Raw genomic sequence first — 12,002 nt, 5'->3', positions numbered from 1 at the left:
TCTAGAACTGAAATTGTAGCCCACTACAATTACCAAAAGATAACTTTTGGAATAACTATATAAAATTCTACATGCATTTTCTTGAGATTAAAAAAGATGTAGCAGGAAGGCCTTACAGTTTGGGGAAGAGGAAGAAGCTTTTAAAATTATTTCTTATTTATTCTGTTGCTTAATTCAACAAAACCACAAATGTCAAACTGGCCTTTTTCAAATGTGTTCCAAGATATGCCCCTGAATAGGTGATGTGGGAAAAAAAGAAAATTTCTAGCAGAGCTGTCATTTCTTTCAAGTCAATATTTGATATTTGAATAGATACTAATTAGTTTTAAGCTGTGTAAAAGGTCTCTTGCCCTATTAACTGTTTTATTTAATTCTGCTGACTAAAGCTGGGGAGTTTTTAATTTATATTTTGGTAGAGATCACATTGTGAAATGCAAGTAAAAAATTCTTTGATGTTTGAAGCTTTCTTTAATATATTGTGAAAACCTGAAGACTCGTAGCGTGTATATGCCTAAGGGGGTGAATATATGTATTTTTGCATGCATGTATGTTTTACACTTTTATGTTTTACTTATCACCAGTAGTAAAAGGTCTAGGAACTTTGCTGCTGATAAGGGGCAGTTCTCAGTGTCAAGTGGAGAGATATTAATGTGCTTTCTGGAAAAGTTATTTATTTTATTCATGGAGGTGTTATGGAATTGAAAGAAATATTGTTTCATGGTATTTGGAGTAGGTCATTTCAAGAGGAGAGTAAATTAGAGAGTAATGGTTTAAGTGATATTTTTACTTCCTTTGAGTCTTTTGATTTTGTCATAGTTTTACAGAACTGTTTTTTCACAAACACCCATGCAATTTCTCTTTCACTACATGCAGTGCTTTATTAAATGAACACAACAAACATTGAAAGTCCTAAGAAAAAAGTTATATATCCTTGTATTTCATAGAAGACTGTCAGACTTTAGTACAGCAAATTATTTCCTTTCCTTATCCATTCCCGTCTCTTGATATTTAGTACATCTCATATTTTATATCTTTAGGATAACCAGAAACAATTAGGGAAACTATCAGTCCTCAGCACTTCATTTTCTACCTTCTCTCTTTTTATATGTGAGGGAGAAAATAGAGAAGGTTACAAGCTCTTCAGGAATGGAACTATTGATTTATCACTAAGTGATATTAATCTCATCTAGACAACATAGCTTTTTGCACATAGATTTCTTGCAGGGAAGGAGTGCCAAGTGTCTGTGCAATGTCAATTCTTGATTTCCAGGTAACAGCACTACAAGAGAGGAGAGAAGCACAGACCCTTCAGTGCCTAAGCAATGATACATCAGTATGAGAGAAGCAGATGTGAACTTTATGTGACAACAACTGAAACACCTGTCAGGATGAGATACTGGGCTGCCAGTAACCATCAACCACAGTTTCAGAGGCAAATTGTCATATTAGAGCAGACTAGCTGGAACAAACTGGAAAAATACAATACTTCAGTTGCTTGTGTAGCTAGCTGGAAAACAAATTATTATGTGTACAGTAAAGGTAGCTTAGGCCATTTGTCAGGTGAAATCATTGCATGCAGCTGGAACAACACTCAGCTGAGTTCTTTTGCTTTGTTAGCATGATGAAGAAGCCAGTGCAATGCTCCCCCTGTAATTTCTCTCTACACAGAGTTAAAAGTGCAGCATATCAGTCACAGAATTGCTGGCCCCGAAGAATTGTCCAGCATGGATTCATTTGGCTAACTTTTCTAGTCACAACATCTCTTCTGCTCTGCCAAAAAACCCTTACTTTCCCCCACAAAAATCTTGCCCTTTGGATTTCTTTCCCTCAGAGATGATGTTTACAACCTCATTGGGATATCTTGCAGTCACCACGTCCTGTCTCATTTAAATTCTCTTTAAAGGAGTGCTGTCCTCTTGAGGACATTGAGATACCTGTAGTTACTGGAAAAATTTGGAGTAACCGATTTTTTTGTTCTAGGCACTGCAAAAGTCTCTGTCAAATGCCATACCCTTGATCTCACAGGACTTGGATCTGGTACTTTGGATCTGTGATCCTTATTTCATGTAGCAGCAGCTTTACCCATGTGCAAGAGGTGTTTTCCTTGGCTGACTTCATGCCAGCAGCTGCCCTTTTTTCCTGGCTTTTGCCAGCAGCCTTTGCCTCCTGTGTCTTCCATGTGAATGGTTCGGGGAGCAGCTGCAGCCATTGGTGAAAGGTGAAGGATCTGGGCTGAAAGGACAGAGCCCCAAAAAGCTGAGCTCCCCCTGGCATGGTGTGGGGCACAGGGCCCATCCCTTGGTGGGGCTGGCAGAGATGAGTGTTACAAGCAGAGTTCTGTTTGTGTGTTTGGCCCCCATCTTCCCCAGGATGGTGCTTCATGCCACAGGTTGGACCTTGGTGGTCTGCATTAACAGCCTTGCATCATTTATCAGCTTAGACACAATTACTATTTTTGTCTTCCTGAAGCTAGCAAGATGTTTTTTACATCTGTTAAATGCTTCACTTCAGGCAAGCCTTGGATGAAACAAAGAGATCAGGCAGGGTTCCCACTCTTAATTATTGAACTGTGACCTCATTTGTCCTCAGAAGCTTCTGCTTTTTGCCACCCATGACCTGTGGGTGGTTGAGACAAACACACAAAGCCTGTCAAGAGGAATCTGCAATGACATCAGGATGGATACTCTGTGTTCACTGCCCACTGGTGCGTGGCACTGCTGACTAGAAGACTTTTTACCTATACAGAATGTTGGGTTCAAGCTTCTCTAGTTACCCAAAGATGAGGTCCCTCTGTTCATTAATGATTTATGATTATATAGTGCCTTTCTTCAGAGAGCTTCCAAGGCAGCTGGCAAGTTTATATCTGCATGAGTGAGTGCCTGAAACAAACTGTTAGTGATTTCTCCACAGACTGAGGACCTGGAATAAAATTTCCTTTTCTCTGTACTCTTAGGTACTCAGTAGGGTTAGACACCATTACTCCATGAGGCATTTGCTGCCTGTGCACTTTGTGATATGACATTGCCCAAACAGGCGTTTTTTAGGCTTTTTCATTCCCTTTTTCTTTTTCTTTCAAGTTCATTTGACTGAAGTTTTTTTGGTTTATTTTTACTTTTTAAATAACTTTTACTATGGTACAGCAGGATCCTATTCCACAAACAATTTTACAGCCTCATTTAAGTCAGCCTGTAGCACAGAATTCAATTTGTATCAAGTAATGGAGTGGAAACTGGTCACACAATATTGCAAATAATTTTTCTAGCCATGACTGGAAATAGTGTGGTTATATAGTCAGGAATGACACAAAAGCATAGAATGGTGTTTTGAATTACACATTTAGTGGACAAAAAGTAACCGGATAATTTTGCCATCATAAATTAATCTTGCAGTGTTTGGTGACCTGTATTATTGTTTAAAGTACTGAAAAGAAAGAGGCAATGTTTTTTCCCCCCTAAGCATTGGAGGTTATACTTGGCACAATAAACAGAGAAGGAAAACCATAGATCTTGCTAGTGAAATAAAGACATGGTAATAGATGATGATTTTGTCTTTCAGAGTGCATTAGGAGCATTTTTAATTGAAGATGCTTGTGGTACTTGAGAAAGAACATGATATGTTATTTTAAAAGAACAAGATTTATTGTGTTTATTGTTTTTAAAAATAAAAAGCTATGTCTTCTTAATGCAGTGTTGCACATAAAGTGTGTGGAAAAGAAACCAAGGCACAGGGAGAGCCTGGGTTTCCATTTATTCCTTGGCAATTTACACCTAAATTCTGCCAGTCTAAGTACAACTGACACACAATAAAGTGCACTTTGATTCCCACTTGTGCAAGCTCTGATTGTATTTTGGTACTTCTTGAAACTGAAATAGACCATGAGAGGTCTTGTGTCCCTATGGCTAAGGACAGGTTGAGGTTATCCAAGCATGATCAGAGAGCAGGATGGGATGGTCTGACAGAGAAGTTCTCTCTAACACCCTACAACACAGGCAAAGCTTTAATTTGGTTCGGTTCTTTTTCAGCATCAGTGAAGGTAAAAGTGCAGCGTGCCCTGGCTGTGCTGCAGGACTGTGGTACATTGGTCATTGCAAAGATGCACCCACCCTCCTACTGCAGTGCCATGAAGCTCCCCTGAGCCCAAGCGAGTTTCCCCTTTTCCATGCCTTATCTGCAGTGATATCATTCAGGTCAAACAGCCTCATTTACCCGTCTGGATGTCTCCCAGTGTCTTTGATGCAGCTTAGAGGCTGACCTGTGCTAATATAATTAACCTTCCCTGCCCCTGGCTGTGCTGGAGAGAAGAGAGGGAGCACAGAGGTGAACAGGGCACAGAGTGGGTGGTCAGTCCTGCAAAATCTGCATTTTTCATATTAAGATCTGACAGGTTTTTCTAACAAGACTATTTCTACCCTGTAGTTTGGGAGATCAAAGCTTCCTTTTTACCCAGTCTTTTGCTTGCATTTGGATTTTATCTCTATAACCTTGACTGGATAGATGAGTTTTTAATGGTGTCAGCATGACCCAGGGAAATTACAATGTCAACAGCAATTGTTCTGCCGGTCTGTTAATCCAGTTTCATCCTATTTACTAATGTTGTTGTTCAGCTTGTGATAAATAGGGTTGTACTTGAAAAAAAAAAAGGAAAGTTTTCAATTATTTGTTTCCTAATCGTGGGGATTACTTTCCTGGTTTCTTCCCTTCCATTTTCACAGAATCACAGATTGTCTGATTTTGAGAGGCACCTCTGGAAGCCGTCTGGTTCAACCTGCTCAAGCAGGCTCAGCTAGAGCTTGTTGTCCAGGACTCTGTGCCTTTGGGCTTTGAATATCTCCAAAGGATGGAGATTGCACAACCTCTCTGGGCAACTTGTGTCAGTGTTTCCTGATGTTCAGAGGGACTCCCTGTGTTTCAGTTTCTGCCCATTGCCCCTTGTGCTGTCACTGGATATCACTGGGTAGAGCGAGGTCTTCCTTGCAGCCTTCACATCATTCTGCCTTGTTGCCTTTGTATGTATTGCTCAGACATACAGGCTTGCAGAACACTGCTGATAGTTAGCTCAGATCTTTTTCAGAGGTTTTTGGTCATTTTTTTCCCCCTTCTTTATTTTCTTTCCTGGTTTGCAGCTCAGAAGAGGATTCCTTGCAATGCATGGCTGAAAATAAGGGTGTAAGGAGATCTGGGAGAATTCTCCACCCCCACCTCTGCCACTCCTACCTCTATTGAAAACTGCGAGCAGAACATTTTTACTGCTCGTTTTTTCCATCGAGCAGCTGTATGAATTAACATTATGACATTTTGTGATACCCTGGAGTTCTAGGACACAATACATATCAATCATCATAGGTAGGCTAAGTTACCAAAGCTCTTTTTATCCCAGAATTCATGTTCTCCTTTTTGAGATATTATTTATTAAACATGATTTTTATATTTTCTGTTATTTGTTATTCTGTTATTAGTTCTTTTAATTACTCGTTCTGAATGTTTAGCTTCTTACTTATCTCTCATGAAAACTAGTGAGTTTAATTTTGGCTGAGAAGTGAGCACAAATTTTGCCCACCATGTTTGGGAACTTTTGTCTGTACATAGAGTAAAAACATAATTTGCTACTGTATTTGGAGGGATGGATTGGAAAGGTACATTTGATGGTGTCCTGGTAGCCCCTTTTGACTCCTATATATGTTTTGGTTAAGAAATGTGTAACTTGCAGAAACCTAAGAAAGGGCAGGCCAGATGATAACTGCTGGCTTTTTCTTTTTTTTCCCTTTAATGAATTGCGGTGTTCGCAGTGAGGGGATTCATTCCCTTTGAACTGTCCAAACCTCTGATTTTGGGAAGGAAGTAATGATGTAAGTAATAAACTTACTCTGCCATTCTAAAGCTCTGTGTGTATATGCGCACATGTGTGTTTGGGAATTGTGCTACTGCAGGGGCTGGAGAGACAAACCCAAGTCTGGCACCATGATAAAGTGTTAATCTGATCTAATATGATCTCTGGAGTTTGTTTACTTTCTCAGCTTTGAGCAGTTGTGGATACTAAGGATGCATTATCAAAGATAGCAATCCAAAGTAATGGATTTGTTCCACATGTAACACAGAACAAGCTCAGTATCTGGTACAGAGAAATTAAGGTTTTCGTGGCCACCAAAGAAGTGCCTCAGTGTTCTTTTGGTTTTCGGTTTAATTTAAACCTGAACCTTGATATCAAAATATGCTATAACTTGCTAGTAAAACAGCTTGTAGTACTAACTTCTTTCCTTAGCCTGTTCATGCTGAAAGTGTTTTACTGAATTGTACTGCTTTTCCTACTTCATAGAGAGCCTCTCCTATGAGGACAGGCTGAGGGAGCTGGGGCTGTTAAGCCTGGAAAAGAGAAGGCTCCAGGGAGAGTTTAGAGCACCTTCCAGTACCTAAAGGTGGCCTGCAAGAGAGCTGGGGGGGACTTTTCACAAGGGCATGTAGTGACAGGACAAGGGGGAATGGCTTTAAGATGAAAGAGGGGAGGTTTAGATTGGATATTGGAAAGAAAGCCTTCACTGTGAAGGAGGTGAGGCACGGAAAGAAGCTGCCCAGAAAAGCTGTGGATGCTCCACCCCTGGGAGTGTTCACATCCAGGTTGGATGGGGCTCTGAGCTGCCTGGCCCAGTGGAAGGTGGCCCTGCCCCTGCCCATGGCATTGAGTTGGAACTCAATGATCTTTAGGTCCCTTCGGATCCAAACCATAAACCATATGGTTTTAGGATTCATAGCTAACTACTCACTGTAAGCTTTTATCAGTAAGTAGTCTGGAAAACACAAACTGTATGTTTTGACTGATATTCCACATATTTTAACTGTGTACTAAATGTATTAATTTTAGGTGTTATTAAAATTAATTTGAGGATCAAATTTTAAAATGTGCTAGCCCTGTTTCTAGTGCAGAGTGATCTACTGTGTTCTAAAAAAAACATTTAAGTCACAGAGGGTTCTTCTTATTCATGAAATGAAACCCTGAGTCATAGTTTTCATTATTTTACCAGGCAGGTATCTCTACATTCTTTTGCTTTTTTCAGGAGTTGCAGTTGGTTTTCTCTGTCTGGTAATAATTGTATTCTTTAAATCACAGGCTTTCTTTGCATTTAAAAAAAATGTTCTATGAGTAATGTTGATTTTATTTACCTGTGATATGCTGAACATATTTCCTTTTGGACTGTTACTCAGAAGCTGAAACATGTTTTTAGAAGAATGGGGACTTAATAAGCAGAGAGAAAAGATCTAGGGGGTCCTTTAGTGGACAAATATTTGATGGTTTGCCATGCTTAATTGTCTACTAGTCTTGTGCTGTGTGGTGAAATAGCAACCATGTGGACTAGGTACAAGAACAGCTATTGTCTGAGATACTGAAAATAGACCACGTGATCAATTTACCACTTGTAACTCTAGCCTTACAGTAGCTATTTTCAGGGACTTGCTTTATAATGGCCTTTCTCTGTTCTAAAGTTTTGTGCTATTATTATGTGTTGAGGTAAAGTATAGATTGTGAAAAGATAAAACGCACAATGGAGAGGTCTGTGTTCTCAAACAAAATCTGAGGCTACTTTTTGTTTCCTGATTTCTATTCTGCTCAGAATTGCATAGGTCTGGCATAATTGCTTCTATCAGATACTTATTACTGTGAGATACAGTAGTTTTCCCTAAATGTATGCAGAATGTGCATTTGCTTAGCTTTCTGTGTTGGAAATATGTATTTCTAATGCTGCATTCGAATTTATGGCTGCGTTGGAAAAGGAGAGTATAGAATAGTTTCCTGAAATAATCTTTCAGGATCCAAATATTCCATGCTGGCCTGTCTTCAGGAATTTCCTTTTCATGTTTCCCAAACCATCTGTCTTCATATCTTCCCCTGGGAATTAAAAGAGTGGTAGTAAATAGAAGGAAGACCTTTTCTGTTTGTCGATTAGTGCCAGGGCATCTCCTTGTATGCATCTTGAGTTTAGTGATTTACACTGACTGTGTTTTAAATTTCTTTTTCTTGCACCTTGAACAATAAAGGTCTATTTTATACCCAGGAGTTCAAAGTGCTTTGAATTCTGATTTTTGAGAACAATAAGCTAATTCAGAAGTTGTCCCATTGCTCCCATGCTTCCAGACCTCACCCAGAAGAATGAAAGCTGGCTCTCTGTAATGGACTGGTAGATTTACTGTTTCCTTTGGGATGCAGGCAAGGCACCAGACCTGAGGTCTCACAGTTACAGCAGGATCTTTATTGCTGGTGCATGAACTCCTGGTTTCTGTAATGCCATAGCCACTGCCATAAGCCACTGAGGTGCAGAAAGAGCAGGGAAACCTGTGAAATGAGCACCCTGAGAGATGTTCTCTGCTCTGCCTTTAACAGCATGATGTCTGCAGGGCAGGGACACAAGAGGCTGTGTCAGGCATTTCAGGTGCAAGCAGGATTTAAAGCTGTGAACTAACAGAGATCTTTGCACTGACAGGTGATTACTGGGGGATGCTTTCTGGTGACAAAGGAAATATATTCCTACCTGTTTTGCCAGAACCACCTTGACCTGATGCAGGCCACAAACTTTCCATGCTCAAACCATTGCACATCCTATTGTCAATGCTGCATCTTGTGCCCAAAAAAAGGAGGGTAGTGCTGAGTCTGCATGTAAAAATTAGATTAGAGGTTGATGTGCATATATGAGATTTTAACATCTGAAGTTCCCAGTTACACAAAAGCACCAGTCTGAGTTCTTCAAATTTTGTCATGTGCATTAGGAGTACTTTTATTTATTTATTTATTTATTTTTAGAATTGGTGTGGCAAGCTCAGGATGTTTTCATATTGCTCTTTCATCTCTTGTTCACACCTTCAAGACATTCTGAATATTATGAGTGGTGCAGAGTCAACTGAGTGATAATTTCTCATTTCTCAGCTTAAACAGACTGCTTTGTTCAGGCACCTTTGCTAGAAAAAGTGCAATTCTAGATAATCTGTCTTGGCAGCCTGAGAGCCCTCACCAACATTTAGTCCTTGAACTTCAGCAGTAAAAACTTAATGCTTGCAAGCAGTTTGATTTGATTACCAAGAACCAAATACACACTTACTCTTGTCTTGTCAAATGGGGCATGATTTAACCTATACACTAATTACATTATTACAACAAAATACTCTTATTTGTGGCTGCCTAAGGATTTAAGAATGAATGAATATAGCAAATACTATTTAATAACTGGTAGATTCTAGGAATAGGATAGTTGCTACAAATTCCCTGTCTGATCCTTCTAGTTATATGTAAAAGAAAGCATAGACATCCCTGAAAAGAGTAAAAAAATTGGAGGAAATTTTTGAATACAAGGTCAAAATGGCAAAATTACAGTTAAATTTTTCAAAGTAAAACTGGAAACTAGTGAAACCAGAACAAAAAAATCTGTTAAAAACCTAGCTGCTTTGTTCAATTTTGCAGGTTGTTTTTACCTGTTTAATTTTTTTCTGTTTTGTAGTGTATTCAAATAGATTACTTAAAGGTTTTTTGCAGTAGATATGTTTTTAATTTAGAAAAAGACATTTGATAATTTTTTTGCCAGAAAAAATAGTTAAAACTTATTTCTACATGCTCTAGTAGAGGGAAAACCAAAGATATTTTAAGCTCACATTTTAGTTTTTAGAAGTTATCATTTTTTCATTTTAAGAGAGTCATATATGGCATTTTTATTTCAGCCAAACTACAGTAAAACCAGTGACATATTTTTCTTGAGATATAATTGATTTAGAACTGCACGGTGTGACTGGAAGGAAAAATAAAAAAGTGCTGCCATTTCACTAGTTAGAAAGAGGAAAGAAAGACCATTTTGTATGAAAGTCTCAGAGGGAAATCCAAAGCTAATGAAAAATTTCTCAGGTTGCAATATCTTTTTTTTCTTTCTTTCTCTTTTGTTTTTTCTTTTTATAGTGCAGACATCTCAAACCATTTACAAGAGATGTAGCAGACAGGAATTGCTCAGCTTATAAGCACCCTTATAAGGACATATAGGGAGTGAAAATGCAAAACCATCACTCTTAGGTTTGCCTAGAAAAGTTGAACTAAAGTTCTTTCTTTTCCATTTATACCTAGGCAGTCTGGGAGGAGAATGTTAACCACCGGTCCCTAGCAGCATATCCTGACTTCTGATCACTTGTATTAAAGAAAAGCACCCATTTCAGAGAGAGTGCAAGACTGCGTGGAAGTAGAAAATACCACACCCCACCTTAAAAAAGGTAAGAAAGGTTTTCCTGCTGATCCTTTAACAACAGAAGTGGTGTCTTCATTTAACAATTCATTATGTTAAAGGCAGAAGTGAAAACTTAAATAACTGAACCCTAAATATTCATTTAACCTGCATGTTCTAACTTAGAAAAAAAGATTCTTTTTGTTTTAAAAGGGAGAATGTAACACATGTGTTCCTGAGCTTAAAACTATTTGTTTTGTAGCTTTTGTGTGTATTGTGGAAAAAAAAATAGTATGTAAACCAGAAAACATAATCTTTCATGTAAGGCACAGAAGTCTTTCTTAGCCATGAAAAGTGTTACATAGCTTCCAGTGTACCATGCAACTCTCCCTTTGCCAGGACACGCACAGAATGTTTGCAGAATGCTGCTGCTGGGAATTGGTGCTAAGGAGTAGTTCTGCCATTTGTGCTTCTGTTAGAACAAATCTGCACTCTTTCCCTTTCTGCTGGGTTTTGGATTGACTGGTTATTTATAAAATATTTGCAACTCTACTTCCTTAGATGCTTCAGTTCTAAAAAGTATTGGAAGAAGCTGAAAACAGTTAAGACATACTGTACTCTGCATGTTTCCTCTGAAAATGGAGTGATAGCAACGGAGGATTTTTTCCATTCAGATTTTCTTTGCACACCCCCCCCAACCTTTTATTTCTTTTTTCTGTAGAGAATGTTGAAATTCAGATAATTCCTTTCTATAGCAGCCATTCTGTAACACGGTTCCAGGACAAATGTGTTCATCACATTTGCGAACGCCCTACTCTACAGGACATATCTATAAATTTTGATTTGGAGTCCATCAAATATAGAAATACTGTCTTTGCTTTTGTACAAAGCAGAATGATTCTGCTGTTTGAAGCTGTTGTGGTTTTAGAGAATCTGTGCTGTCTAATCCATATCACCTGGTAAATTCAAAAGACTATTGGTTACCTAAAAGTCCTGACTTGTGACTGTCTTGCCAAAGTGTTTGTTCAGCTGGTGTTTTATGTGGAAAGAGAATGAATGACAAGCAGGTGTCTTTGGCAACTCTTCTGAAATGATCAGCTGAACTACATTGGCTTGCTGCTGAGCAACAAAGGTCCTGTTTTCTTGAGATTGTTATAGTAATGTTGACATTTTCTACCATAAAAATGTTCTACACCTTAGCTGAGGGTACAAATGTGTTTGTGACATACCTGTTTGTGAGATGGGGTCTGTTCTTGTACTACAGGCAGGGCATGTTCTTATTTCCTCATAGCAGAAAGGTAAGAAATGTGGCACCACCAATGGAAAATGCTCTTTGAGTACAGGATGCTTCCTACCTGCTCTCTCTAACCTCATATTTCCATGCCATTTTTATGCAAGGATTACAGATTCTGAACTACCTTCTGTTTCTTTTGGATAGACCTAATTTTTGCAAGCAACACAGCCTTTTTCAAATAGCATGTTTTATATTTTGCCCAGAAGGATACAATACCCATTGGCTTAAATGACAGATGTTCAAAGAACAGTCTGTAAGGGTGGTCAGGTACAATAGCATGTAGATTGAGTAATACAATTTTCATAACTAAAATATGCAAGATATATGTTTCTGTATAGAATTTGCATATAATATTTCTTCCAAGAGAATTAAAGCTACATTTTTTTTCTGACAGTGTACCCAGTGTTCTTTTGTAACCACCCACATATCCTGTTGTTAGAATATTCTGCTTTTTACTGCAGAAAAAGTCCAAACCTTTTTTAGAAAGTAATTTGCAGTTAGTAGAGATTTTGCTTAATCCGTGA

At 38.5% G+C, this 12,002-nt stretch overlaps 1 protein-coding gene across 1 annotated transcript in view; it reads left to right on the top strand.

Annotated features, from left to right (window-relative positions):
• CRACD (capping protein inhibiting regulator of actin dynamics) overlaps positions 1–12,002 on the top strand; it is a 130,178-nt gene that overhangs the window by 50,385 nt on the left and 67,791 nt on the right. Inside the window, 1 exon segment of the mRNA XM_036382140.2 lies at positions 10,091–10,233. The gene's annotated coding sequence lies outside the window, so the exon portion shown is untranslated.

This window comes from Molothrus ater, chromosome 4, assembly GCF_012460135.2.
Source record: "Molothrus ater isolate BHLD 08-10-18 breed brown headed cowbird chromosome 4, BPBGC_Mater_1.1, whole genome shotgun sequence".
Taxonomy (NCBI): Eukaryota; Metazoa; Chordata; class Aves; order Passeriformes; family Icteridae; genus Molothrus; species Molothrus ater.
The sequence above is the reverse complement of the archived record's forward strand: the minus strand, read 5'-3'. Positions and strand labels throughout refer to the sequence as shown.